Raw genomic sequence first — 25637 nt, 5'->3', positions numbered from 1 at the left:
CAAAATTCAAATTATTTTAGTTTATTAATTCAGACTTTTCCTTAAAAAATATAATAATCAAGGCTTGGAGTTTTTTAATCTAGTTTCAAAAAGTGTCTATTTTGCATTTAACCTCCTTAACTCATGCTCCCCTCCCCACCTTGCATTTATATCAATCATGGAAGCAAATTTATGCTGCCTGTAGCTGATTAGGGTTAGCCATAGAGTTGGACTTTGAAATAGAATCAACCGGTTTCTTAAAACAATCCAGAAAACTTCGGCGGTTCTAAACATTCACAATTCATTAGCCTCGGAGTTTTCCAGAACTCATAATGCAATTATCTTGTACCAGGAAGCTTAATTATTTCAGTGTGTCATTTAAGCAGCATTGAATTACAACAAGGGATAATGTAGGTTGGACTCGCAAAATAAACATGTTGCCATGGATCTTTCCCTCCATTTAAGAATATTCCTGTTGTTCAGCCTGGACAGCTGCGAGAGCAATTATGGGCTTCTCTAAGTATGCCCATATTACTCCAACACTCCGCAGTCTGCATTGGTTGCCGATCAGTTTCCGGTCACAATTCAAAGTGTTGGTTATGACCTAAAAAGCCCTTCATGGCACCGGACCAGAATATCTCTGGGACCGCCTTCTGCCACACGAATCCCAGCGTCCGGTTCGGTCCCACAGAGTTGGCCTTCTTCGGGTCCCGTTGACTAAACAATGTTGTCTGGCGGGACCCAAGGGAAGAGCCTTCTCTGTGGCAGCTCCGACCCTCTGGAACCAGGTCCCCCCTGAGATTAGGATTGCCCCCACCCTCCTTGCCTTTCCCAAACTCCTTAAAACCCACCTCTGTCATCAGGCATGGGGGAACTGAAACATCTCCCCCTTGCCCATGTTGTTTTGGTGTTTGATTGATTGTGTGCTTGTTTTTTATATATTCTGGGGTTGTTTTTATGAATTTTTTAGCTTAAAATTGTAATTGGATTGGTGGGTATTGGATTTGTCACTTTGTACTTTTAATTTTGTGGAAGTCTGAAATAAGTGCTTGGCCTAAATAGATAGATGGATGGATGGATGAACGGATGGACAGACAGACCGAGTTGGATGAAAGGAGGGAGGGAGAGAGGGGGGAGGGAAGGAGGGTGAGCTCAGAGATTTTTAGGAATCTCTGAACTAAATTCAGAGAATGTGAAACTCAGCAGCATGCATGGTTCCTTTTTATTATTATTATTTTCTATTTTCATTCGTGCATTGATTTGTTGGTTCTTCGGTGGGGTTGGTCCACTTAGATTTTAATAGGTGGGGTTTTAAAAGGCTTCCCAAGTCAAGGAGAGTGCTAAATGTCCTATGCAATAATATTTAGGCAACACTGAACATTTCCAGGCCCGTGGATTAAAAGAATTCCAGATGATAATGTAGACCTTTTAAAATCTTAGGTTGTCTTATTTCTGTTTCTGTTCCAGCTTCATTGGACTTTCAAAAGGATTTGTTTAGAAGCTGCCCTAACTTGCATTTCAATCACCTCCTTTAAACACACAAACTCAGCCAAAACTTGTCCTTAATACAACCCACTACCTTATAAAAGTTTGTTTCATTGAATAAGACAGAAGTCAGTTAAATAAACATAACTGCTGTGTCCAGGGCGCTATTTATAAAATGTTTCTGATTCTTGTCTGATTTGGGAGAGAAAGAATATTTTTGTGTGATTGTCAGAGAAAGTAAGGAGAGAAGCCTCTAGAGTTGTTAACCTGATCCTACGCAGCTTCTGCCCACTCTACTCACAAGAGCCTACAAAACTTTTGCCAGACCCATCCTAGACTACTGCTCATCTGTCTGGAACCCATACCACATCTCAGACATCAACACCCTTGAAAATGTCCAAAGATATTTCACCAGAAGAGCCCTTCACTCCTCCGCTCGAAACAGAATACCCTACGAAAATAGACTAACAATCCTGGGCCTAGAAAGCCTAGAACTATGACACCTAAAACACGATCTGAGTATTGCCCACAAGATCATATGCTGCAATGTCTTACAAGTCAATGACTACTTCAGCTTCAACCGCAACAACACAAGAGCACGCAACAGATTCAAACATAATACGAACCGCTCCAAACTTAACTGTAAAAAATATGATTTCAACAATCAGGTTATCGAAGCTTGGAACTCATTATCGGACTCAATTGTGTCAACCCCTAACCCCCAACACTTCTCCCTTAGACTCTCCACGATTGACCTCTCCAGGTTCCTAAGAGGCCAGTAAGGGGCGTACATAAGTGCACTGGTGTGCCTTTCGTCCCCTGTCCAATTGTCTTTCCTTTCTCTTTCATATTTCTTCTCCTCTAAGTTCACCCTCTTTTTATATTATCACATGTCTATTTTCTTCCTATGTATTTATGTATTGGACAAATGAATAAATAAATAAATAAATAAAATAAGATATTGAGATCACCTTTAACAAGAGAGGGAAAGATATACATTTTGTTTGTTGTTGAGTTGTTATTTTGAATGAATCAGATGAAAATACTGAATCAATGGAAGAAAATATTTGTAGCTCAGGGTTGAATGGTGAAGTCCTTGGTGCTCTTTGATGGTGCTCCTTGAGCTTAGTTGTTTTCTTGAAGACATTTAATTACCCAAATAGGTAACTACATTGGTGTTTGAAGAGAATGGGGGAGAAAAGGAGGAGGAGGACGAGGACGAGAGGAAGAGGAGGAGGAGAGGAAGAAGAAGAAGAAGAAGAAGGGAGGAGGAGGAGGAGAGGAAGGAGGAGGAGAGGAAGGAGGGGGAGGAAGAAGAAGAAGAAGAAGGGAGGAGGGGAGGAGGAGGAGAGGAAGGAGGAGGAAATAATCAGTGTTGTACCTTGATACCAAAGTTAAGATCAGGGCCTATCAAACTGGATCAAAGCCTGCTGAGATGACAATTAACTAACTAAAGTGAGTGGGTTCTAAGTTTCTCACTATCAGGTGAAAATAAGATTTACTTTTTATTAGTTTTTTGGCTGTCCTATTTGCTCCACGTTCACTAGTAATTCTGATCTAGCAAATGAGGGCAGACAACGGAAGGAACACTCAATGCACAAAGATGAAGAAACCAGACCTTGAAACTTCATAAATTCCCTTCCGTTTTGTCTCTTGAGTTACCTCTCGGTTATCCTTAGGGACACCGGATCTAATTTGCTTGACTTTTTCTGAAAAAAAAGCAATGCTAATTGGCAACCAACTTTGGCCTTGGGGAGTTGCTTATTTCAAATTTCCTTGTTTCTTTAATTTGTGTTATTTTTATCAAGACAACTTAGAAAATTAACATCCCCCCAGAACCTAGCCATTGAAATTACAGTGAGTTAGTATCTTTTTTTCAAAATATGACTACAGAGAATTAACTAACTTCTTTGTTCATTATGTTGCAAGGTCGTTGAGTTGAGTCCTTCAATCTGGAGATTTTTTTGTTTTAAAAAGTTTCTTGATAAGATATTAAGTTTTGGATAAGCCGCCCCGACTTTTTGGAGAAGGATGGCATACAAATCTAATAAATAAATAAGTAAATGAAGGAAGGAAGGAATGATTGAATGAAGGAAGGAAGGAAGGAATGATTAAATGATTGATTGATTGGTTGAATAAATAAATGAATGAAGGAAGGAAGGAAGGAAGAATTGAATGAATGAATGAATGAATGAATGAATTAAAAAAAAATAACTTTACCATTTTTTATGGTGCCATTCCATCATGGAACTTCAGAAAACTGATTGGCAGCACTTTGCCCTTGGAGACAAAGAGAAATATCTCTGATTGTGTGAGGATGTACGCACACATATACACATACACAAATTTCAGGAGAAATTTCCTGGCAGTCAAAATCAGGGGTACAGCTTGCTCTTGAAGTTGTGAATGCTCCAACACCGGACATTTTTAAGAAGATGTTGGATAACCATTTGTCTGAAGTGGTGTAGGGTTTCCTGCCTAAGTAGGGGGTTGGGCTAGAAGACCTCCAAGGTCCCTTCCAACTCTGTTATTTCTATATTTCTAACTGGCTTTATTTGAAACAATTTTGTTTTGGTGTAAAGCCTCATGATAATATGATTTTGAGGGGGTGAAAGGCGTTGAAATGCAGAACAGGTGATAATATACATGTACATAAATATATGTAGTTAATATGTGCATATTTAATTTAATTACTTAAAACCCATGCCTTTCTACACGGGGAACATTCAATCGCACATTTTATGTGCATAATGGAAACGACTGTTAAAAAAATAGAACATCTGTCCCTTGATGTCTTACTCTGCATTGCTTCTGTGGTGTATTATGAAATCTTTAAATGACATTATATATATATATATTCCCTTGAAGCATATTTATTTTAAATACTTTGATTTATTACTAGCATTTGCGCCAACTGTTACTGTTTACCTTGGCACATGAGGATGGGTGGGGGAATGAAGGTTAGATGAAAATTTCTCAGCAAACAAATAAAACTTTTTTTAAAAAAAAAAAATGTGATTCCATTTTTCCAATTAAACTTCATTGTTCATCTCTGGAATCTTTCCATTTGATTTACTGCCGGATAATCCCCGATTAATGTTTGTTAAGTTTTCCCCCCATCTTGTGGGTTAATTATCCCACAGCTAGCTCCGTTCTGATCGCATTATTAATCCTTTAAACAGAGATGTCGCTTCATACTTTTTAAATTATTATTATTTCCATGGAAATAAAAAGTAAGTTTGGGAATTGCTTCATTTTCACAAAGTCTCCGCTAGACCGTTGCTAGAAATTGGTTGCGATGTGGCTGTTGCTCACGCTTAATTATATTCATTTTGCCAGCGAGAATTTATTTACTGGAATTGGTCAGAGTATACCAGACATTGGGATAACGGAAGCTCCTTTCCAAGGCAGTCATGCCGGTTAGAGCTAACCACATCGTGGGTTGGATCTGGCCTACAGGCCTCATGTTTGTCATGCGTGATATAGGGTTTCCTGCCTAAGAAGTGTTCTATCGAGCTCTCTGGCAGAATCGTCCCGAAAAGTCAGATAAAAATTTCAGACACACACACGTTTGAAAATTCAAAACAATGTTCTTTATAACGAAAATTCACTTAAACTAAGCCCTCTTTTGGTATAGCCAAAGAGCACTTGTCTCCAAACAAACTGGTAATTTGTACAAGTCCCTTATCAGTTCTGAGATACTTAGCTTGCAGCTGGGAGGCAATTCACAGTCCTTCTTCTTTCACAAAGTGAAACACACTTTGCTCTGGTTTAGTTTCAAAGCGGGGGAAAATCAGCACACAAAAGGTCAAAGTCAGTAAAGCAGTCACCAAACACAACGATCAGATAATCCTCCACAATGGCCAAACCCACAGGCTGCTCTTTATAGCAGCCTCATTAATGACCACAGCCCCACCCAACCACAGGTGGCCTCATTTTCTTTGATAATAATCTCTCAGTTGTTGCTGCCTATGCATCGCTCTCCGCATGCGTGGCTGTATCATTAACTCTTGTTCTGAATCCAAGGAGGAGCTAGATAATTGATCTCCTTCTGAGCTGTCTGCCACACTCTCCTCCTCCCTGTCACTCCTGTCTTCTTGGTCAGAGGAGCCTTCATCAGCAGATTCCACTGGGGGCAAAACAGGCCTGCAGCATGTGGATGTCTCCCCCACATCCACAGTCCGTGGGGCAGGAGCTGGGCCAGAGCTAACCACAACAAGAAGTAAGTTGGACTAGAAGACCTCCAAGGTCCCTTCCAACTCTGTTATTCCATTCCATTCCATTCTATTCTATTCCATTCTATTCCATTTTATTATTCTATTCTCTTCAGTTGCAGGACATAGCCACATTTTCTTTTCTTTATTTTTATCCCCCCCCCAAAAAAAATATTTTATTATCTACATACATGAACAAGACATTTTAAAAACATTGGACGATGTGTGCCAGTCTTGTTTCTTATTTTCAATGGTGATATTTCTATATTATAGTCATTTGATATTTCTATTAGTATATACATTTTAATTTACATAGGTATCCCTTTTATTCCTATATTCAATTGATCTCTGTTCCTTTCTTTCCTGTCATTTAATTAGGTGTTGTACCTCATGATTCTTGACTAATGTATATTTTATTTTATGTACACTGAGAGCATATGAACTAAAGACAGATTCCTTGCTTGACCAATCACACTTGGCCAATAAAGAATTCTATTCTATTCTATTCTATTCTATTCTATTCTACTCTACTCTACTCTACTCTACTCTACTCTACTCTACTCTACTCTACTCTACTCTACTCTACTCTACTCTACTCCATTCAATTCTATTATATTCCTATTTCTATTCTAGTTGACTATTTAATTGGTTGTTATTGGGGGGTTTTTTTGTTTGTTTTTCCTGCCTTTCTAACCAAGAGTAAAATTTATTCCAACTTTGATAGCATTCCGGCTCATCTCTATCTTTTATTTCCTGTTGTGGTTGGCTCTGGCCCAGCTCCTGCCCCAAGGAATGTGGAGGTGGATGCAGGGGAAACATCAACATGTCATAGGCCTGTTTTATTGCCGACAGAGTCAGGTAGTGCAGTTTCCTCGGACGAAGAAGAAGGTGGGGGTGACTTGGAAGAGGGGGGCTTGGCACACAGCCCAGGAAGCCAATCTCCATTCTCTTCGGTTGATTCGGATGATGAATTGCTAGACCCACGCATGCGCAGAGTTCTGCATAGAAGAGACCAATTGAAGAGATATTACAGACGATAGAGAATCCACCTGTGGTTGGGTGGGGCTCACGTAATTATAGCAGCTGTTAAATTAGCAGCGTGCAGGATGAGCAGCGTGGAGATTATTGGATCGCAGTTGTTGGGAGTCACAGAGTTTGAGAAAAGAAATCCTTGTAAGTTTTTGCCACGTCTGGAACAAACAGTATTTGTGCCGAACTGCACAGTACTGGTTTATTGTGGATTTATTGCTTGCCTTGTTTATTTATTTATTTATTCATTCATTTGTCCAATACACAAATACATAGGAAGAAAAATAGACATGTGATAATATAAAAGAGGGTGAAAGTGGACTTAGGGGAGAGGATATATGAAAGGAAGAGAATATATAAGATAGGTGAAAGAAAGGAAAGACAATTGGACAGGGGACGGAAGGCACACCAGTGCACTAATATACGCCCCTTACTGGCCTCTTAGGAACCTGGAGAGGTCAATCGTGGAGAGTCTAAGGGAGAAGTGTTGGGGGTTAGGGGTTGACACAATTGAGTCCGGTAATGAGTTCTACGCTTCGATAACTCGATTGGGTAAAATGAGGACCCAGATTGTGGGGGCAATAGCCTAGCTCTGTTAAAAATGTGCTATTGCTAACATGTTGTAAGCCGCCCTGAGTCTAAGGAGAAGGGCGGCATAAAAATTGAATAAATAAATAAATAAATAAAATATTTTTTACAGTCATGTTTGGCGCGGTTTGTATTAAGTTTGAATTTATTGCGTACTCTTGTGTTGTTGCGGTTGAAGCTGAAGTAGTCATTGACTAGTAGGACATTGCAGCATATGATCTTGTGGACAATACAGTAGTCCCTCACTATACCGCGCTTCACCTACTGCGGCTTCTCTTCATCGCGGGTTTTCAAGAAATATTAATGAGAAAAATCATTCGCGGATCTTCGCTGGTTCGCGGGTTTCTGAGGAAGTCGATCGGCAGATTTAAACAGCCCGCCGAACTCGATCGGCAGGTTTTTTTAAAAAAAAATATCTAAAATTGTAAATACTGTATTTAAATACTGTATCTAAAATAAATACTGTGTGGGAAGGGTTTATAAACACTTAAAACAATGAAAACTTACCAAACGATTACAATATAAATACTTAAATAAGTACTATCAGTTGATAAATTCCCCATTGCGGATTTCACCTATCGCGGCCGGGTCTGGAACGTAACACCAGCGATAGGTGAGGGACTACTGTACTTATCGGACTGTAATCCATTACTGCCTTGTTTATACAAGAAATCCCTTTGAATTCTAAAAGGGCGTTTTGCTTCTCTTTTGTTGAGATAAAAAACATTTACTGGACTTCTACTGCGTGTGTGTGTCTGTTTTGAACCAATTTCCTTTTCATCGGAGGCTTGTACTAGAAGCCGGCAGAACAATTTCCATTGCTAATTTATCCGTTTCTGCACAGATCATAATTTTTTTTCTAATCATTCATCTTCCGTCGGTATGTTTTCACTTTTCCATTGTTGTGCAAAAACTACGTGGCTGTATTTTCAAGGTGACCCAGAGTTAAAGACCAGAAAAAACGGACAGAATTCACAGAATTGTCTGTTCTACAGCCACCAGATTTTTGGGGGGGCGGCGGGGGGTGTTGTTTCATTTCAAACAAGTCCCACCCAAACCTCTTGCTGTATCAACTAGATTGAGGCAATTGCTGTCTTCCCTCCTTTCAAACAATGATCACTCAATAAACCGATAAACATCTTATTCCGCCTGACAGCCGTCGGAGGGTTTCGCAATCGGGGTCTCACCCAAACTCACCGAGGGTAGAAAATTAGACCCACTCAGCTTCTGCTATCCTTATTGGAAACATGATGGTCTCCTTTTATCCCTAATCTTGACAGCTGTCTGAGCCTCCAGGGTCCCTGCCAATCTCAAATCCATTTACAGACAAGAGGTACAGGCTGCCCTTGATACTGTTTTGCGTCTGACATGGTCCTTTGACCCACTTTTTTCCATTCTTCTCCTGGTTTTTCAGAACAGCTAACCTTTCCCCTTCCCGTTTTTTCTCCAAAAAGCCATACCTTTGGCAAAATAGGTTGAATTTGAGCCTTCCACTTTCCGCAAAGAGACAGGTTGTACTTTATTTTTTATTTATTTGTTTGTTTTGTCAAGTACATATTTGGAGGTATATAAAGATATAATAATATAATACATTTGTTGTGAACCGCCCTGAGTCTGCGGAGAGGGGCGGCATACAAATCTAATAAATTATTATTATTATTATTATTAATTATTATTATTATTAATATAATAATAAATTACATTAATACAGGGATACAATCTAGGACCAGGTCCCACACTTAATGATTGTCATAGGGGTCAAATAAGCAATGAGGAAACAATCAATATTAATATACCGTATTTTTCGCTGATAAGACGCACCTAGATTTTAGAGGAGGAAAATAGAAAAAAAATATTTTGAGCCAAAAAGGTGAGAGGAAGAAAGGAAGGAAGGGAGTGAGGGAGGAAAGAAGGGAGGAAGGGAGGAAGGAAAAGGAAAGCAAGAAATGGAGGGAGGAAAGGAAGGAAGGAAGGAAGGAAGGAAGGAAGGAAAGAAAGAAAGAAAGAAAGAAAGAAAGAAAGAAAGGGGGAAGGGACAGGAACAGAGGAAGGAAGCAAGGAAACTTATGAAAGGGGAGAGGAAGAGAGGAAGGACTGAAGGGAGGGAGGGAGGGAAGAAGGTAGGAAGGAGAAAGAAAAGAAGAAATAGAGGAAGGGAAGGTAAAAGAGAGAAAGAAAAAGAGCAAGAAAGAAAGCAAGAAAGAGAGAAAGAAAAAGAGCAAGAAAGAAAGAAAGAAAGAGAGAAAGAAAGAAAATGAAAGAGAAATAAAAATAGAGAGGGGAATGAAAGAAATGGAAGGAGGGAAGGAAGGAGAGAAAACAAGAGAAAGAAAGAAAGCAAGAGAAAGAAAAAAGAATGAAAGAGCAAGAGAGCACGAGAGAAAAAGAAAGAAAGAGAGAAAGGCAACTTCAAAGAAAGGCTCACTGAGCATCTCTCACTCTCTCTCTCTCTCTTTCTATCCCTCTTTCTTTCTTTCTCTTCCTTTCTCTCTCTCCTCTTCCTTTATCTCCTCTCTCTCCCTCCCTCTCTCTTTCTCTCCCCCCTCTCTCCCCCTTTCCCACTCTCTTTCTCTCTCTCCATCTCTTGCTATCTCTCCCCCCTCTCCCTCTCTCTTTCTCTCCCCCTCTCCCCCTTTCCCTCTCTCTTTCTCTCTCTCCCTCTCTTGCTATCTCTCCCCCTCTCCCACTCTCTTTCTCCCTCTCCCTCTCTTTCTCTCTCTCCCCCTCTCTCTTTCTCTCTCTCTCCCCCTCTTTCTCTCTCTTCTTCTCACTTTCTCTCTCTTGTTTTCTTTCTGTCTCTTTTGCTTTCTCTCTCTCTCACTCTTTCTCTCTTGTTTTCTTTCTCACGCTCTTTCTTTCTCTTGTTCTCTCTCTCTTGCTATCTCTTTCTCTCCCCCCCTTTCTCTCACTCTCTCTTTCTCACTTTCTCTCTATCTTGCTATCTGTTGCTCTCACTCACTCTCGTTCTCTCTCCGTTCTTCTCAGCGGTGACGTGCGCACGCCCTGTCCGCCTCACCTTTGCCGAGAGCACTTTCATCCCAGGCTCTCAGCAAGGGGGTTGTAGGAGAGGCGGGGCCGGCGGCAAAGGTGATATCCAATGTCGGGGGCGCCCAGGCGGTTGCACGCGCTCCCTATCTCCCTGCTAGCCCACTCGGAATATTCAAAATAAGAAAAACCTTCGCCGGCAAAGGCTTTTCTTATTTTGAATATTCCGAGTGGTCTAGCAGGGAGATAGGGAGCGCGCGCAACCGCCCGTGCGCCCCCGACATTGAATATCACCTTCGCCGGCCTCCGCTGAGAAAAACCTTTGCCGGCATTTCCTCTCAGCATCAAGGAGGTGCAGCAGCGGGCGGAGAGAGGGAAGGGGGGGCAGCGGCATCCCTCCTGGCCTTGGCGGGCCGCCCGACCCTCCCCACCTCCTGCAAACGTGGCGGGCGGTGGGGGGAGAGCAAGGAGCCGGTTCCGGCGGGCGCAGGGCTTGGCTGGCTGGCTGGCTGGCGGGGGGAGCGCCGCTGGTGGTGCGGAGGGAGACCCTCCTCCGGGAGGGAGGGGGCTAGGCAGCAGCTAGCCAGCCAGCCGGCGGGATGGCGCTTCCGAGTTCGCAGCCTCCCCCCCCCTCCCTGCCTGCATCTTCGCTCCATAAGACGGGGCTGATTTTTCATCCTACTTTGGGAGGAAAAAAACTGCGTCTTATGGAGCGAAAAATACGGTAAATCGTAAGGATACAAGCAACAAGTTACAGTCATACAGTCATAAGTGGCAGGACATGGGTGATAGGAATGGTGAGAAAAAAATAGTAGTAGACTAGTTGACAGCGTTGAGGGAATTATTTGTTTAGCAGAGTGATGCCATTTGGGAAAAACTGTTCTTGTGTCTAATTGTCTTGATGTGCAGTGCTCTATAGTGACATTTTGAGAGTAGGAGTTGAAACAGTTTATGTCCAGGATGTGAAAGATCAGTAAATATTGTCACGGCCCTCTTTTTGACCCGTGCAGTATACAAGTCCTCAATGGAAGGCAGGTTGGCAGCAATTTTCTTTCTCCAGTTCTAATTCTCCTCTGAAGTCTGTGTCGGTCTTGTTGGGTTGCAGAACCAAACCGGATAGTTATAGAGGTGCAGATGACAGACTCAATGATTCCTCTGTTGAAATTTTTACCTCCAAACATTTGGATGTTTGAATCTCCAAACTTTTGGTACATAAAGCCCTTCATGGCACCGGACCAGATTATCTCAGGGACCGCCTTCTGCTGTACGAATCCCAGCGACCAGTTAGGTCCCACAGAGTGGGTCTTCTCCGGTTCCCGTCAACTAAACAATGTTGTTTGACGGGACCCAGGGGAAGAGCCTTCTCTGTGGCGGCCCCGGCCCTTTGGAACCAACTCTCCCCAGAGATTAGAATTGCCCCCACCCTTCTCGCCTTTCGTAAATTTCTTAAAACCCACCCTGCCGTCAGGCATGGGGGAACTGAGATATTCTTTCCCCCTAGGCCTTTACAATTTACGCATGGTATGTCTGTATGTATGTTTGGTTTTTATAATAAGGGGTTTTTGTTAGTTGTTTTAGTATTGGATTGGATTTTTACATATTGTTTTTATCATTGCTGTTAGCCGCCCCGAGTCTACGGAGAGGGGCGGCATACAAATCCAATAAATAAATAAATAAATCAGTTTTCCATTTCCCTTTAATTTGTTACAAAGAAAATATCTTAACTAACCTACCAATAATGCCATAATTGGATTTCGGCTACCCCTTAGGAAAGGAGGCTGCAGCGAGGAGGGAAACTATAAAAGAGAAAATGCTTAAATCATTCAAGATGTAATAAGCAAAACAGCCACACTAAGTGTTGAACATACACAAAGCTACAAATAATCTTTTATGCAAGGAGACAGCCAAGAAAGAATGAAAAATTGTTTTAATTTAAGGCCAGCAAATTAAATAGATTTGTGGAACAAAAAGGTTGCCTCTTTAGTTAACATTCTACCAGCTCCTTTTATCATTTTTCCAGCATCAAAAAAATCTATTTTGTTTTAACTACCTTTCCATTAGTGATCATTCCTTCTCAGTATACAGGCCATCATTACTTTCCCAACTAACCGAATCTGGCTTAATTGGAGTATATCCAGAAGTGCTCTATAATTAAGTCTAAGTTCATGATCTTTTGTTTAACCAGATAATTTGTTTTATGCTTTTTGGCTGAGGTTTTAAAGGGAAAAAAGAGGTACTTATTTGCCAAAGAGGTTTAATTGGAATCTTTGAACTTACAATGTACACGTGGTGCAAAATTTCGGGAAGAAATTTCATAGTTCTGTAATCTGGATCCAAAACAACAGATTTTTAGAAAGATTGAGGGCAGAGAAAGCCCTCACAAGCATCTACCAAACTTTGAAGACTAGGGGATGTACGCTGGCTCATTACAGATGGCTCATAAGCAGAGGTGGGAGGTGGGTTCCTCCCAGTTCAGACTGGTTCACCTAAACTGGTAGGGACCTGCTGGTGACTTCACAATGATGTCACAGAATCCGTTTGGCTGGTGCCGGTCCATGGGCACCACCATCATATATATTACGCCAGGATATTACACCACAAATATACATAGCTAGTGATGGGCGAACCGAACCCGCACAATTCGGGTCCGTACCAAATTTTGCGGTGTTCAGTATGACGAACACAAACCCGAATTTTTTTGAAACTTCGGGCAAAGTTCGGGGTCGTGTTCGGCATTCGGAGCTTTGATGTCACCAGCAGGTTGCTAAGGATGCCAAGATTATCACTTCCTGGATTCCATGGAATCCAGGAAGTGATCACCTTGGCACCCTTAGCAACCTGCTGGTGACGTCAAGGCTCCGCCCCCAGAATCTCTTTGTGGGAGGGATTCCCCAGCTCCTTCAAAGGGAGGTCTTCACATAAAAATAAACATTGTTATTTTTACGTGAAAGGACACTGCAGCGGCACTGCAAGCAAAGGGCGGTCCTTTCACATAAAAGAGTTTAAAAATTCATCTTTGCCGCCATGCCTGGGGTCCTTCAGATACTTCCCCCAGGACCAATGAATATTCTTAGAATGACTATTGAATGAATGGTATTGATAGTTTTATTTTAATTAGAATTTTAATTCAAATTTTAAATATTGTTTTTAATGTATTAATTGGATTGTTATTACTGTATTATTGCTTTTTTCTGTACATGCTGTGAGCCGCCCCGAGTCCTCGGAGAGGGGCGGCATATAAATCCAATTAAAACTGAAAACTAAAACAAACTAAGTAGCAGAAAGATATTTCTCTCTCTGGGCACAATGGGAATCATTATTATTATTATTGTTGTTGTTGTTGTTATTGTTATTGTTATTGTTATTGTTATTGTTATTAGGTTTGTATGCTGCTCCTCTCCGCAGACTCGAGGCGGCTCACAGCAATAATAAAAACAATATACAGTAACAAATCTAATATTTAAAAATATCTAAGAACCCCTTATTTAAAAACAAAACATACACACAAACATAACCATGCATAAACTGTATAGGCCCAGGGGAGATGTCTCAGTTCCCCCATGCCTGATGACAGAGGTGGGTTTTAAGAAGTTTACGAAAGGCAAGGAGAGTGGGGGCAATCCTGATCTCTGGGGGGAGCTGGTTCCAGAGGGTCGGGGCCGCCACAGAGAAGGCTCTTCGCCTGGGTCCCACCAGACGACATTGTTTAGTTGACGGAACCCGGAGAAGGCCAACTCTGTGGGACCTAACTGGTCGCTGGGATTCATGCGGCAGAAGGCGGTCTCGAAATATATCTGCTGAAAATAAACCCCACTCCGTATTGACGACTGGAAGGGCATCCAGCCCACAAACACACAGCTCCATTCCCTTGCCCAGTGGACTCTACCCCGCAAGGAATTGTGGGGTCATTAAAAGGGGACGATGAGTAATTCACTTAACAATGCTGCTTTATAATTTGTTGGACTTTAGAACGGCTGCTAAATGAGCCAATCATTAGTTGTTATTACTGAACCAGGTGTGTATGGGTGAACAGTGCGGTCAGACGGTAGGGAAAGCGAGTAGAATGCTTGGCTGCATAGCTAGAGGCATAACAAACAGGAAGAGGGAGATTATGATCCCACTATATAGACCGCTGGTGAGACCACATCTGGAATACTGTGTTCAGTTCTGGAGACCTCACCTACAAAAAGATATTGACAAAATTGAACGGGTCCAAAGACGGGCTACAAGAATGGTGGAAGGTCTTAAGCATAAAACATATCAGGAAAGACTTCATGAACTCAATCTGTATAGTCTGGAGGACAGAAGGAAAAGGGGGGACATGATCAAAACATTTAAATATGTTAAAGGGTTAAATAAGGTTCAGGAGGGAAGTGTTTTTAATAGGAAAGTGGACACAAGAACAAGGGGACACAATCTGAAGTTAGTTGGGGGAAAGATCAAAAGCAACATGAGAAAATATTATTTTACTGAAAGAGGAGTAGATCCTTGGAACAAACTTCCAGCAGACGTGGTTGGTAAATCCACAGTAACTGAATTTAAACATTCCTGGGATAAACATATATCCATTGTAAGATAAAATACAGGAAATAGTATAAGGGCAGACTAGATGGACCATGAGGTCTTTTTCTGCCGTCAGTCTTCTATGTTTCTATGTTTCTATGTATGGACGCTCTGTTGTGTTGGGTTATTTTTTGTCGGGAAACTGGGTCAGAACACCTGGGCTGTGTTTTATGTTTCAAAGGCTCATTTTACTCCTTTCAAGCAGATCCTCAACCTCTCTATGCAACCGTGACTTTCTTCCTTGCAGCCCACGGGTTCTTCCTTCGCCCCTTCATCTTCTCGCTTGATGGTTCTTTTCATTTGACCTGAGCTGCTTTTCCTCTCTCACATCTCAACAGGTATTCAGTCGATGTTCATTCAACATCCTTCATTTGTAACCTCATCTCATCTCGTGCATGAGACACGGGGTTAAGTAGCATTTCTTTTATGTGTCTTTTGACAAATCCAATTCTCACTTCCTTGTAAGAAAAGCAGCAGAGTTTTCTTATATACAGAAGCAGCCCTTATATTAACTCGCTCCCTTCTTCATTCCTTCATTTCTTTGTTCGTTCCTTCATTCCTTCATTTCCTCTTTCTTCACTCCCTCCCTTCTTACTTCTTTCACTCCCTCCCTTCTTACTTTGTTTCTTCCTTCCATCCCTCTTTCTTTCCTTCATTCCTTCATTTCCTCCTCCTTCATTCCCTCCCTCCTTCCATCCTTCCTTCCCTCCCTCCTTCTTTCACTCCCTTCCCTCCCTCTTTCCTTCATTCCTTCATTCCTTTGTTTCCTCCTCCTTCACTCCCTCCCTCCATCATTCCCTCCCTCCCTCATTCCCTCCCTCCTTCTTTCAGTCCCTTCCCTTCTTTCCCTGTTCCATCATTCCTTCCCTCCTTCCTTCCCTCTTTCTTTACTTCATTCCTTCATTCCTTGGTTTCCTCCTCCTTCACTCCTTCCTTCGTTTCTTCCTTCCCGCCTCCTTCTTTCACTCCCTTCCTTCCCTGGTTCCACCATTCCTCCCTTCCCTCCTTCTTTCTTTGCTTCATTCCTTTGTTCATTCCTCCTTCCCTCCTTCCTTCTTCCTTCCCTCCCTCCCTCCTTCCTTCCTCCTTCTCTCCCATCCTCCCTTATTTCCTTCCTCCTTCCCTCCCTCCCTCCTCCCTTCTTTCCTTCCTTCTTCCCTCCCTCCTCCTTCCCTTCCTCCTTCCCTCCCTCCCTCCTCCCTTCTTTCCTTCCTCCTTCCCTCCCTTCCTCTCCCATCCCTCCTTCCCTCCCCCCTTCCCTCCCATCCCTCCTTCCCTCCTTCTTTCCTTCCTCCTTCCCTCCCTTCCTCTCCCATCCCTCCTTCCCTCCCTCCCTCCCTCCTTCCCTCCCTCCCATCCCTCCTTCCCTCCTTTCCTTCCTTCCTCTTTCCCTCTTTCCCCCCCCTCCCTCTCCCCTCCCTCCTTTTTAATTCTTCCTCTCGCTTCCATATAGGAAAATGAGCAGAACTACCATACATGCAGCCAATAATCCTTTTGTATGTATGTTCTTTCTTCATGTCCATTGGGTTGGATGTATAGCTTATAATATTTTTTAGTGTGGAATTCAGCTTATTTTTCCTGATTCTCATTTTTTCCTCCCCAAGGTCCATTCCTCCCACCCGCTCACCCAAGCAAAGTTGGCTTTTTAGCCTTAACAAATAAATGGTCTGTCTCGCATTCCAACAACTCATTACTGTCACTTCCTTTACTAATTCACTGGACCTTTAATCGTAAACAATTAAATCAGTTGTGCTTTTAGACGTGTGTCCATTCTTTTGCCATGCTGGCGTATCAATATTTATGCTTGCCCACCGAAAACCGACATGTGTTTTTGAAGTGCATACTTGCCAATCAGTCACTATTATTATTCCTTCTTGTACCTCTGAATGGCCCTATTACTCTCTCATCTAATGTTCACATGTCGATACGTGTTGTGCAGTAGAATAATATTTCCTCTGGATTACATTCAATCCGACGGCGGCACAATCCCCTCCTCCCCCCCCCCACATTCTCATCTCTGTCATTTCCGTTATCACCATTCAGTCAAGGAGAACATGCAGCTAACAGCAACCTGTGGATTCCTACTTTCGGAAGTACCTGCAATTACCTAGAGGGCACTGATTCATGCTTTCGAACATATGTGTTAGTCTTTCAGCACATAATTAAAACTGCATTTTTATTTGCCATAAGATTGGGTCGCTTTCATTTGTGTCTATGCCCCCCTTCCCATTTTTCTTAGTTTTAGTGATAAACAATCCTTCCTTCCTTCCTTCCTTCCTTCCTTCCTTCCTTCCTTCCATCCATCCTCCCTCCCTCCCTTCCTTCCCTCCCTCCCTTCTTCCTTTCCTTCCTTCCTTCCATCCTTCTTTCCTTCTTTTCTTCCTCCCTCCCTTCCCTCCATTCCTCCCTTCCTTCTTTTCTTCCTTCCTCCCTTCCCTCCTTTCTTCCTCCCTTCCTCCCTTCCTCCCTTCTTTTCTTCCTCCCTCCCTCCCTTCCCTCCATTCCTTCCTTCCCTTTTCTTCCCTCCCATTCCCTTCCCTCCCCTTTTTCCTTCCCTTTCTACTTCCCCTTCCTTCTCTTCTCTTTCCTTCCTCCTTCCCTTCCCTCCATTCCTCCCTTCCTTCTTTTCTTCCTTCCTCCCTTCCCTCCTTTCTTCCTCCCTTCCTCCCTTCCTCCCTTCTTTTCTTCCTCCCTCCCTCCCTTCCCTCCATTCCTTCCTTCCCTTTTCTTCCCTCCCATTCCCTTCCCTCCCCTTTTTCCTTCCCTTTCTACTTCCCCTTCCTTCTCTTCTCTTTCCTTCTTCCTTCACTTCCCTTTTCATTCCCTTTCTCTTGCCCTTCCTTCCCTTCCCCTCATCTCTCCCCTCTTCCCTTCTCTTCTTCCTCCCTTCCCTTTCTCTTGCCCTCCCCTCCCCTCCTCTACTCTTCTATTATAGAATTGAATAGAATATTGGGATATAGAATAGAGTAGAGTGGAGTGGAATGGAATGGAATGGAATGGGATGGAATAGAATGGAATGGAATGGAATGGAATGGAATAGAACGGAACAGAACAGAATAGAATATTGGAATATAGAATAGAGTGGAGAGGAGTGGAATGGAATGGAATGGAATGGGATGGAATAGAATGGAATGGAATGGAATGGAATGGAATAGAACGGAACAGAACAGAATAGAATATTGGGATATAGAATAGAGTAGAGTGGAGTGGAATGGAATGGAATGGAATGGGATGGAATAGAATGGAATGGAATGGAATGGAATGGAATAGAACGGAACAGAACAGAATAGAATATTGGAATATAGAATAGAGTGGAGAGGAGTGGAGTGGAGTGGAACGGAACGGCATCTGTAAGTGATGTATGTTACAAGCACCGTGTCATCATTGACTTTCTAACTGCGGAGAGAGAAACTGTTGGGAACATTCACAAACGTTTGTGTATAGTTCATGGAGAATCTGCAGTCGACAGAAGTACGGTTAGACTCTGGGCAAGAGGTGAGGCCGTTAGAAGAACAGAACATTTTATACATTTATATAGAACCTATAATAATTACAGGATAAATTGATATTGGATTAATCAACTCAATGTAGAAATGAAAGTTTGTATTAAGATGGGCATAATAGAGAGTTTGATATTATTTATACTGATTTAATGTAATTTTTTAGTGTAAGGTGGGGAAAAGACTGTTGTTTTCTGATGTTCTCTTTACTTGATAATATTATATAAGTTCTGTAGAATGTTTTTTTTTAATGGAAGAAAGTAAGCCTCCATTGAATAGAAACACAGAAACATAGAAGACTGATGGCAGAAAAAGACCTCCTGGTCCATCTAGTCTGCCCTTATACTATTTCCTGTATTTTATCTTAGCATGGATATATGTTTATCCCAGGCATGTTTAAATACAGTTACTGTGGATTTACCAACCACGTCTGCTGGAAGTTTGTTCCAAGGATCTACTACTCTTTCAGTAAAATAATATTTTCTCATGTTGCTTTTGATCTTTCCCCCAACTAACCTCAGATTGTGTCCCCTTGTCCTTGTGTTCACTTTCCTATTAAAAACACTTCCCTCCTGAACCTTATTTAAGCCTTTAACATATTTAAATGTTTCGATCATGTCCCCCCTTTTCCTTCTGTCCTCCAGACTATACAGATTGAATTCATTAAGTCTTTCCTGATACGTTTTATGTGTAAGACCTTCCACCATTCTTGTAGCCCGTCTTTGGACCCGTTCAATTTTGTCAATGTCTTTTTGTAGGTGAGGTCTCCAGAACTGAACACAGTATTCTAAATGAGGTCTCACCAGCGCTCTATATAAGGGGATCACAATCTCCCTCTTCCTGCTTGTTATACCTCTCGCTATGCAGCCAAGCATCCTACTGGCCGACCACACTGCTCACCTATTTTGAGATTGTCAATGAATGATCAATAGAAAAAAAAAAGATATATGTTTTATTTTAAGCAAGGTTTTAGTGTTTGTACTTATATATCATTTTTTTTAATTCTATGTTGGAGAAAAATAAAATTTCTATTTGAGAAAAAGAAGAACAGAACAGAAGAACAGGAGGGTAGGTCATTAGAACAAGGAGTGGTACCTGAAAAGTCTGAGGCAGCTCGTGTTTAAACAATGGCCGGCTCGGTAGGTTTGAAGTGGGCGGCGAGCTTGGTTTTCAAGGTGTCCCAAGTCACGGAGTTCGCCGGCAACGGGTCTGTCAGAGTCTGGGCAAGATCGTATATCTCTGAACTGCAATAATTCAGGAATGTTGCTCTCTTCCTGTCTCTGTCGCGGTCCTTCATGCCCGCAGCTTCTAGGAAGATGTCAAATTTTGAGATGTAGTTGTCCCAAGTAGATTTTTCCGGGTCGAAGAAGTCAGGAGCTCTTCCGACAGGCAGGTTGTCCATGGTGGAGATCGCAGGTTCGACCGTCCGACGTCGCCAGTGAAAAGTCTGAGGCAGCTCGTGTTTAAACGGTTCCTTTATTCAGCTCTATTCGGAAAGTGACTTCAGCAAGGAACGCGTCTGGCTTTACCACAGTGCCAGACGCTCCTTTTATACTTTTTGACTTCCCGCCGAAACCCAACTGTCAGCGTCTTAGCCAATCAGAGGCGTTTAACAAAATTCAACTGTTTACATTGCTTCTATACATACTCAACAGTACCGATAGGGCCTACACACCCTTGTGTCTCGCTGGAGGAAGGCCATAGAATGGGATGGAAATTACATGGAAAAGTAGGAGAAGAAACATCACTCTTTCTTGTGTGTAAGTTTCATTGTGTTCAATAAATAATTGTTGAAGAAAAAAATATGGTGCATTACTTTCTGGGCAACTCTTGTAATTGTACTATTGTAAAAAATAAAATAAAATTCCAAGTGGAAAATGCAGGCGACCCTGGGTATCATACATTCCTACTGCTAAATCAATATTATACGCACACAACACTATTATCTCTCAAAGAAACGAGAAGCGCCAGAGGTCAGCCAGCTTCAAAGCTGGTATGCTAATGCCCTGACTGTATTTCGCCCTGTTGGAGGTCACCAATGGTTACGTTTGCTTTTAGAAAGTAGATTAGCTCATTTTGGATCTGAATTACACAAAACCAGCCACTCACTTTTCACTGCACTCTGCCCTGCCTGCTTTGTGACTGGAAGGAAAGGTCATTAGACTGGAACATTAACCAGAACTCGCCGAAAGAAAATTTGAAAGCTGCGGCCACCGCAAACTTGGAGTCAGGGCGATACGAATAAGCCCTATAATTCCATCAGTTTCCTAAGACGGTTCTGAGAATGTATTGAAACATAGAAGCATAGAACAGTGTTTCCCAACCTTGGCAACTTAAAGATATCTGGACTTCAACTCCCAGAATTCCCCAGCCAGCATTCGCTGGCTGGGGAATTCTGGGAGTTGAAGTCCAAATAGCTTCAAGTTGCCAAGGTTGGGAAACACTGGCATAGAAGACTGATGGCAGACAAAGACCTCATGGTTCATCTAGTCTGCCCTGTATTTTATCTTAGGATGGATCTATGTTTATCCCAGGCATGTTTCAATTCAGTTCCTGTGGATTTACCAACCACGTCTGCTGGGAGTTTGTTCCACGCATCTGCTACCCTTTCAGTCAAATGATATTTTCTCACGTTACTTCTAATCTTTCCCCCAACTAACCTCAGATTGTGCCCCCTTGCTCTTGTGTTCACTTTCCTATTAAAAACACTTCCCTCCTGGACCTTATTTAACCCTTTAACATATTTAAATGTTTTGATCATCCCCCCCCCCCCCCCTTTCCCTTCTATCCTCCAGACTATACAGATTGAGTTCATGAAGTCTTTCCTGATAGGTTTTATGCTTAAGACCTTCCATCATTCTTGTAGCCCGTCTTTGGACCCGTTCAATTTTATCCATATCTTTTTGTAGGTGAGGTCTCTAGAACTGGACACAGTATTCCAAATGTGGTCTCACCAGGGCTCTATACAGCGGGATCACAATCTCCCTCTTCCTGCTTGTTATACCTCTAGCTATGCAGCCAAGCATCCTACTTGCTTTCCGACTGCCTGACTGCACTGTTCACCCATTTGGAGACTGTCAGAAATCACTATCCCTAAATTCTTTTCTTCTGAAGTTTTTGCTAACACAGAACTACCAATATAATACTCAGGGCAAGAGGGACCCACCTTTATTCGCTGGGCGAGCTGGTGAGCAGATGGGTTTTCACACCCAGCGCAACCGCTGCTCTGTCCCTCCGCCTGCCCCAAGCTTTCAGAGCAGCAGGGGGCGAACGCCTCGGCTCCGCTTCCCTTTCCTTTCCCCGCCTTTGCTGTCACGGCCAAGAGCCCTCCTGCTTGGGCGGCTCAGCCCCATGGCGGTGGCCACAGGAAGGTGTTGAGCCAGGGGTGAGGAGCGAGCAACAGTGGAAGAGGAATGGGGAGAAGTGAGCAGAAAGAAAGAAAGAAGGAAGGAAGGAAAGAAAGAAAGAAAGGGAAAAAAAAGGAAAGAAGGAAGGAAAGAAAGAAGAAAGGAAGGAAGGAAGGAAAGAAAGAAAGGAAGAAAGAAAGAAAGAAGAAAGGAAGGAAAGAAAGGAAGGAAGAAGGAAGAAAGGAAGGAAAGAAAGAAAGAAAAAAGAAAGAAAGAAAGATTAAATGAATGTGGGACGTCTGGTCACCTTACTGTAGGCCCATTGTCTCATTTTTTTTACCATCCACAGGCTCTGGAGGGTTTCCTGAATCTTGGGGAGTTTGAAAATGCCCCCCCTGCCCTCCACAAGACTGAAAATCAGCTGGCCAGTGTGCACATGTGTGCTGGAACTGACATAGGACAATGCCTCATGTGCCCTCAGATATGGCTCTATCTGCCGCCTGTGTCACGTGTGTCATATGTTTGCCATCACGGTTCTAGAAAGTCCTTTGTTTCTCAAAGGTCCAGGAGAATTTCCTCCATTGACCCACAATGCAGGAGAAAAAAACCCCTCTTCTTGAGCTGCCCTGCTTTGCATCTCAATAGGTTTAACTACCGACATAAACGCTGGATTGCAAATCACGCCGATGCTAAAACCAGAAACAAATATTAGCTGTAAATCATGCGCTCCATTAAGGAGAGAACTTTTATGTCCTATTAAAAAGAATGCCACTTATCTTTCCTCAGCATGGGGGATAAAGAAAGGGTCCCTTTGCAAATTTTTAGATATCAATCTCTCCATTGTGACAGTTCGGTCGTTTCACTAATTTCCCGTGCCTTCCTGGGGAAAAAGCAATTCACCCACACCACATTGGTACCCCGTCAACACCTGATACACACTTCAGTTCATTCTTAATGTGCTTTTTCCAAGGGCAACTGGACGGTAGGTAGGTAGGTAGGTAGGTAGGTAGGTAGACAGACAGACAGACAGACAGACTGACTGAGTGAGTGAGTGAGTGATAAGATAGATGATAGATAGATAGAGAGAGAGAGAGACTATAGATTAGATAGATAGATAGATAGATAGATAGATAGATAGATAGATAGATAGACAGACAGACAGACAGACAGACAGACAGACAGACAGATAAATAGAAAGATAGATAGACTATGGATAGATAGATAGATAGATAGATAGATAGATAGATAGATAGATAGATAGATAGATAGATAGATAGATATATGATAGATAGATAGACAGATGATAGATAGATAGATAGATAGATAGATAGACTATAGATTAGATAGATAGATAGATAAAGAGACTATACATAGAAAGATAGAAAGATTTGATAGAAAGATAGATAGATAGATAGATAGATAGATAGATAGATAGATAGATAGATAGATAGACTATAGATAGATAGATAGATAGATAGACAGACATAGAAAGATAGAAAGATTCGATAGAAAGATATATAGATAGATAGATAGATAGATAGATAGATAGATAGATAGATAGATAGATAGATAGATAGATAGATAGATAGATAGATAGATAGATAGAGCTAAATAAATAGAAATAGAGTCAGTGACAAAGTCAGAGACAGGGGGAGAAAAGGATGGAGAGATAGGGGGAGATAGAGGTATGAAAGTTAAGGGCCAAGTTAGGTTTTTGTGTCTCCCTTGGCTGCCATTTTGGGACCCTCAGGATTAAAATCCCATCTCCAAAAATCCCCTGCCTGCCGAACTGAACACGAGCACCAGGCCCGAAGCCAGCTTTTGAAAATCTGTGAGGAAATGTGTAGAAGGCTGAGGAAAGTGGGGGGTGTTGACATGTGCCATTTTTGGTAGGTGATGTGCCAAAAAGATACATCCTTGTGTTAGATCCCCACATCGGGGTCTAACAAGCCAAGGATTGGGTGACAAGCCTTCCCCTATGTCAAGCCTTGAGTGACATAGGGGAAGGTTTTGGTAGGGAAGGTTTGCCTATTTGCCGATGATTCTAAAGTGTGCAATAGGGTTGATATTCCTGGAGGGGTCTGTAATATGGTAAATGATTTAGCTTTACTAGATACATGGTCAAAGCAATGGAAACTGCAGTTTAATGTTTCCAAATGTAAAATAATGCACTTGGGGAAAAGGAATCCTCAATCTGAGTATTGCATTGGCAGTTCTGTGTTAGCAAAAACTTCAGAAGAGAAGGATTTAGGGGTAGTGATTTCTGACAGTCTCAAAATGGGTGAGCAGTGTGGTCGGGCAGTAGGAAAGGCAAGTAGGATGCTTGGCTGCATAGCTAGAGGTATAACAAGCAGGAAGAGGGAGATTGTGATCCCCTTATATAGAGCGCTGGTGAGACCACATTTGGAGTACTGGGTTCAGTTCTGGAGACCTCACCTACAAAAAGATATTGACAAAATTGAACGGGTCCAAAGACGGGCTACAAGAATGGTGGAAGGTCTTAAGTATAAAACGTATCAGGAAAGACTGAATGAACTCAATCTGTATAGTCTGGAAGACAGAAGGAAAAGGGGGGACATGATCGAAACATTTAAATATGTTAAAGGGTTAAATAGGGTTCAGGAGGGAAGTGTTTTTAACAGGAAAGTGAACACAAGAACAAGGGGACACAATCTGAAGTTAGTTGGGGGAAAGATCAAAAGCAACATGAGAAAGTATTATTTTACTGAAAGAGTAGTAGATCCTTGGAACAAACTTCCAGCAGACGTGGTAGATAAATCCACAGTAACTGAATTTAAACATGCCTGGGATAAACATATATCCATCCTAAGATAAAATACAGGAAATAGTAAAAGGGCAGACTAGATGGACCATGGGGTCTTTTTCTGCCGTCAGTCTTCTATGTTTCTATGTTTCTATGGATAAGCCACTTTCCCCCCCGGGGGAGGAGGGGGGGGCGAAGTTGAACGAGCCTCAAACCGGAATTATAAAATGGAGGAGTCCGAAACCAACATAATAATCTTATTTTCGTGGGGAAAGGTGTCAGGCTGTCATGTTTGCTTTGGCAGAGCCTCCCAAGTACTAACGGTTGTCACGGCAACAGTTATGACAAGCCTGGGCACTTAACTTCTCCCCCTATTGATAATTACAAATACGAACAGGCGCGAGTTTGCACTTTGCACACCTGCCCGGCTGGTGAGGCTCCTTTAATTGGATGTGCCAGGTTTGAGAAAAGGGTAATCTGCCCTCGCAAAGCAGGTGACAGGTAGATAAAGTGGGCGCTAGGCTGACGGAATGAGGCAGAAAACTCATCCTTTGCATTCGCAGCAATGAAGGTGGACTTTCCCCGGACTTTGAACAGGGCTAATTTTGTCCCAAAGGTGCTTTTTTTGTTGTTTAGAATGGAATGGAATAGATTAGGTCCCACCGAGTTGGCCTTCTCCGGGTCCCGTCGACTAAACAATGCCGTCTGGCGGGACCCAGGGGAAGAGCCTTCTCTGTGGTGGCCCCGGCCCTCTGGAATCAGCTCCCCCCGGGAGATTAGGACCGCCCCCATCCTCCTTGGCTTTCGAAAGCGCCTGAAAACCCACTTGTGTCTCCAGGCATGGGGAAACTGATATGCCCCTTAGCTACTATGGTTTTTTTTTATGTATGGTCTGTTAGGTTGTGTGTTTGTTTTTTATAATAAGGGTTTTAAATTGTTCTTTTAACATAAGATTTGTACAGTGTGTATTGTTGTTGTGAGCCGCTCCGAGTCCTCGGAGAGGGGCGGCATATAAGTCTAATAATTTGTTGTTGTTATTGTTATTGTTGTTGTTGTTAGTGGTGGTGGTCTGTTAGGGTGTGTGTTTGTTTTTTATAATAAGGGGTTTAAATTGTTCTTTTAACATTAGATTTGTACAGTGTACACAATAAAATTTTATTTTACTGAAAGAGTAGTAGATGCT

Source organism: Erythrolamprus reginae, chromosome 4 (assembly GCF_031021105.1).
Source record: "Erythrolamprus reginae isolate rEryReg1 chromosome 4, rEryReg1.hap1, whole genome shotgun sequence".
NCBI classification, from domain to species: Eukaryota; Metazoa; Chordata; class Lepidosauria; order Squamata; family Dipsadidae; genus Erythrolamprus; species Erythrolamprus reginae.
Note: the sequence above shows the minus strand (reverse complement) of the source record.